We start from the raw sequence: 6000 nt of genomic DNA, 5'->3' as shown, positions 1-6000 counted from the left end.
TACAAATGCGCATTAATATCACTATGTTATTCTTCCAAAAATAGTGCGCTTGAATTAATGAAATATCTTTGATTATTTACTTCAATATATGTCTTTTTTAGTAGATGTTTATTCATTTTATGTAGAAGTATTATTTTAATTTGAAAATATCCTTAAAATTACACTTTAAAATTTCCGTCAAAAATCTTGACGCGAGCCCATTGCAGAGGTGTCTGAGAGAGGAACGAAAGACAACTCTGCATGGGAGATTGGTGTACAGTATGTATGCTGGCAGGAATCCCATGCTGGCATCTTATTATATTGTGCTACTGCTGCTACAGGTATTATGCTTACCTAAATTGGTCAACATCATAATGATAATCCAATTAAAACACAATAATGAATTCCTTTAGCTGATCTTAACTACCGTAATCCGGCCTTTTCTGCATACGGAAAACACAGACATGTATGTATGGGTGTTGCTAAAACGCGGAACGGAAAACGGAACGGAATGGAAAATATCATCACGTTTATCGCTTAAAAAGAGTATAGACTGGCCAGAAACGATTTACTTTGTATCTTTTATTTATATCTAATGAATGATTATCAACATGTTGCTATCTTATTAATATTCATATGAATGTCTATCAATTATAGCATTGTATTCATTCGGCTTTAGTTGAGTACGAAACGGAAAAATCAAATGTATATTCGAATTGTGAAACATTAACATGATTAAACGAGCAAATTAGCTATAACTTTTTACTTATTTCTCTTATATGGTATTGCTGGCATATAAGCGTAACGTACGCAGTTAGTGAAAGCGTTTTATGCGTGTTTTGAGTATTTTTTTATTATTTTCAAATATGATGTACATGTATATACTTACATCAAAATTGAATTTTCAGTGTTCTAGACGATCTTTTATCATACAGACGATACAGTATCATTGAGATGGAAGAAAAAAACTGTAGGACTGACGACATTAAAAAATTAAAATACAGTAAACATTAAAATACCCGGTAATTTGTGAAACTAGTAATTTGTGAAACTAGTATTTTTAGCAATGCAATTTTGTTTACGTTTGCATTACAAAGCATGCAGTTGTTTATTCCAGCAGCTATATACATATGATCCGAATAGAGAGCTCTAGACGTTGCCTGGTTTGATTTTCCGATTATATATTGGGACTATAGTCTGTCGATCCCAAAATATTCATGCAGCACATTTGGACGATTTATAATGGAAAATGTTGACATCTTTTCTCCATTTGGAAGTCACTCAGAAGACCTTGCACAATTTTTTAACACTATCATCCGGGTCTGTTAAAATGCAAAACCCCGTAGACTTCTTTATTTTTAGCCGTGTATTTATACCAGCTGATAAGCTAGAGAGGACGTTTTAAAGAAAGAATAATGAGAATGTTTAATGCTTCTAAAAGAGAATCGCTTGAACCCTGAGGTATATATAAATATACAGCAAAAAGTGAATCGAGGATATTTTGGGACAGAATATAGTGGTCAATGCATGTACTGTTAATTTTGAGGAAATAAATATTCTTGAATAAATAATCTAATATTGCTAATCTTTAAAAAAAAATTAAAAAGGTACATCAAGTATATCGTTTTAGCATACTTAACAAATATATGAGGTAAATAACATTAGATAAGATTTTCCGTTTTCCTTCCGTTCCGTTTTCCGTTCCGCGTTTTAGCAACACCCATGTATGTATACACGTGAACCCATTTAATCGAAGAGCTGGGTAAAACTAGTACCCGCTAATGAGACATGCAAACCTGTGTTGTGTACGTAACTTCAGACAAAGATCAGTCATTTGTAACATGCATGTATTTTTATGACCTATTCTTCAAATCCACTTGCACTATTTTATTAGGTAAATAACAGCTTTAAGGTGGTGCAGGACACCTGCATATTGTGATGTACATGTATACTTCCTATTGAGATAAACAATATTATGTTGAATATTGATTAAATATTTACCCCCCAAATAATGTTACCTAACATTGAAGCGCAATGGGTTAGAGCATTTACATGTCTGTAAGAGCATTGGGGTCCAAGGTGTATTTTTGGTAATTTACGAATTTTCATGGGGAGGGGGGGGGGGTCTGGACCCCTCACTCCCACCCCTTCTCTAAATCTGTGCACACGATGATGTTCATGTAGGCACACAGAAGCAAATCTAAAACCGGCAACCGCCACGGGGAGGGGGCATGATTTAATTTTTAATTTTGTTTGTAATAATTATATAGACCATTATACTTCCTATGACATAAAATGTTAAGATTATTGATTAACTGAAAATTCACTGCAAACAGTTCTACCCCAAATTGCACATAAAGTGCTGCTCATGTCACGATGTGTATTATCATATGGGCAGGGATCTCATCCTTCAGTTATGAAAATTATAATTTTTAAATGTATTACCGGAGTTTGCATGTATAGCCTTCATTTTTAATTAAACTGGTACAAAACAATGTTATTTAGGGGCAAACACATGGTGCGGGTATTACTGTCTAATGACAGCATCTAGTTAATTTTTGAGTGAAACAGGTGATACCGTCATATGAATCAATCAAATTTATAACGCAGCAAAATGAATTTACCCTTTTTAGAATTGACAAGGTGAAGAGTTTTACAACATGTTACATGTAAAATAATGAAATCATGCCTTGTGTTGTAAAGAGGTCTATAGCAATTAAATGAAATACATAGTACGTTTTTGAATTTATGAAATGAATCCGGAAATATTATCCTAAACTTTGCTCTGTTATCATTTTCCAAATACGAAGTCAAGAATACAACGACCCCGAAAGGCTTGCACTGAGAGTTTAAAGGTCTCCATACATATTACCAGGTCAAAATTATGGGGTTTTTTTTAACCTTTTTTTTTAACATGTATTTAAAGTTGATTAGCTTATATCATGTAATGCACTTTGTAGGTTAAGATATACTAGATATGATAGTCGCAGTAAACGATTTCTTGTGAACATATGAAGTATGCCTTAGGACACCCTAACTTGTGAGGTTTGCGGGAAAAATTCACCCGTATATCCAATTTACTTCGTCATCGAAGAACTACCCATAATTTAGAATCCTTTTGCTGCTCTACTTGTAGGAGATGTTTTAACAGAAGGGATAACTATTAATGTCATACAAGAAACCATGTTGAAAATTCACATACGAGGAATTACCATACGAGCTATTGACCATATCACAAAACAGTGAAAAAGAAAATTCACATACGAGGAATTACCATACGAGCTATTAACCATATCACAAAACAGTGAAAAAGAAAATGCATCCCCTAACATTCAAAACCAAATAGGGAGTGGCGGATCATCTAAAGTTACAAGGGTAAGTAGCTAATTCATAGGTACCTAACAAAACGTTCTAACTCATGATTGAATAGGGTGATATGTACAGATGTTTAAAAAAAAAGGAAGCATTCTTTTTTTACAGATTCTCCTGTAGAATATGACAAAGAAAACTGTATAACAGAGGAAGAAGCTATACAGGGAAATTTAAAGAAAATATATATCAACCCCACTGACAAGACAAAATACAACCCTGTAACATTTCTTAAGACGAAGGAAGAGGAAGTTAGGACAATAGTACAGAATGAGCTAGCCAAAAGAAAGAGAATAAAGATGTATCTTACTCTGCAAATTCGTTTTAAAAAATCTACGAGGGATCGTGTTGAAATGTCCGAACCACATTTCCATGGGCACTGTCACACAAATCGCCATAAGACTGACATCGAACAAGTCTTGAGGGCCAGCATCATGAAAATCATAAATTCTTTCTTAGAAAACCAAAGAGAAGGTAGTAACTGGGCGTTGGATAAAATCATGGAACTCAGCATCCATATTATTAACTATAGTCCAATGAAAGGATCAAGTTTTATTCCATTACCTGCAAAGTTGGCGAAAAAAAGGCCATTGTCAGCGTACAAAACAACGATCAAAAGTGTTTCTTGTAGTCGGCGTTAGCCTCTCTTTACCTCTCGAAGAAACATCCAGAGCGAGAACTGAATAACGTTCAACACGCTGACAGTTTCCACGTTTCAGATATGACGTTTCCTTTAAAGATCTGCAACATTCCTAAATTTGAGATAAAGAACAATATTTCTGTCAACGTGTTTGGTTATGAAAAAAGCATGCAACCCCTATATCTTACTAAGGAAAGGGGGTTGAAACATATCGACCTCTTGTTGATTTACAGGGAGAAAACTATCATTACTGTTCCATCAAAAACTTGAACAGGCTTATGGAGGATCAAAATGCTGACAACAACTAGTATTTTTATTGTCATTACTGTCTCCATGGATTCACAAAAAGGGTCTCCTGACAAAGCGAAAGAGGAAAAATGGCTTAAATACTTTGACGTATCTAAGCAACTCAGAGTGTCATTTGTAGTATATACTGATTTTGAAAGTCTGTTACAGAGACAGTATGGTTGCCAGCTGGATCCAAGTAAATCATCTACCACCAAACTGGCTCGACACGTACCCTCTGGCTTTACCTACAAGATTGTAGGCATTACTCAAGAAACCACTGAAAAGTATGTGCCCTTTCGTGGTCCTGACGCCATGAACGTGTCCATTGGTCACATGATCAAATTGGAGGAAAGAATCATTGACGTACTTCATAATCCAAAACCCATGAATCTTACTGGTGAAGAATTGAATGTCTTACGGACATCGACCCACTGCTGCATTTGCAATCAAGAATTTGAGGATGCTGAGACTATCGTTCGTGATCATTGCCATGTCAAGGGAATAGTCTGAGGTGTGGCTCATGGATCCTGTAATTGAAACTATCAACAGAGAGAATTCTTTCTCAACCGCAAAGGTTATGATGCTCCCAATATCATGAGTGCCATCGGTAAAGAAAAACATAAGAAAATCGACTGCATTCCTCAAAACCACGAGAAATATATTACATTTTCACTCGAAAAATTGGATTTTGTGGACACCTTCCAGTTTATATCTGCGTCTCTTGCCAAATTGTCAACAAATCTGGCCAAGGAAGGTTTACACAATTTTCCTTATCTCAAGTCATACATGTCAGAAGCTCATCCAGGAAATCAGTTAATCAAAATGCAGTTACTCAATTACAATGGAGTTTATCCTTATCAATACATAAACTGTTTCAAAGGTTCAACGAAACTCGACTTTCACCCTTAATTTAAGCGTTTTACAATGATCTGGATGGAACTCACCTCTCCGACCGACGAAGACTAATTGCATGCTGAGTGGGTCTGGGACATTTTTAGAATAAAGAACCTTCGATTCGCGAATACCACGATCTTTACATGGAAACCGACGTTCACTTGCTAGCGGATGTATTTGAAAATTCTCGTAGTCTATGTTTAAAAATGTATGGGCTGGATGCGGCACATTTCTACACGGCCCCGGGCCTGGCTTGGCAGGCTGCACTGAAGATGACGGGTGTAGAGCTCGAACTATATACTGATCCCGATATGCATCTTTTCGTGGAAAGAGGCTGGATTGCCATGATTTCTAAACGTTATGCTAGGGCCAATAACCCATATCTGCAGGATTACAAACCGGAACAACCCTCAACTTATTTATTGTATTTAGATGCCAGTGACCTCTATGAATGGGCCATTCGTCAACATCTACCTACTCATGACTTTCAATGGCTTGACGCAGATGAGATCAGCATTTTCAACGTCAATTCAGTTCCAGAGGATTTACAGAGGTTTCGTTCTTGAGGCTAATTAACATATCCAGAAGAGTTGCATGATTGTCATATTGACTATCCGTTGGCTCCCGAATCAATTCAAATTAAACCAGAGATGCTCTCATCTTATCAGATAGAAGTTTTTTGTAGGCTTGGAATGAAAGAATGCTCTATTAGCGAGTTAGTGCCTAACCTCTTTGATAAAGAGAACTGTGTCATCCACTATAGAAATTTCCAGCTCTACTTGGCTTTTGAAAGACACTGACTAAAGTCCATCGAGTTGTCTCTTTTGAGA

The sequence above is a fragment of the Crassostrea angulata genome, chromosome 5 (assembly GCF_025612915.1).
Source record: "Crassostrea angulata isolate pt1a10 chromosome 5, ASM2561291v2, whole genome shotgun sequence".
Taxonomy (NCBI): domain Eukaryota; kingdom Metazoa; phylum Mollusca; class Bivalvia; order Ostreida; family Ostreidae; genus Magallana; species Magallana angulata.
This window is presented reverse-complemented; position numbering follows the sequence as displayed.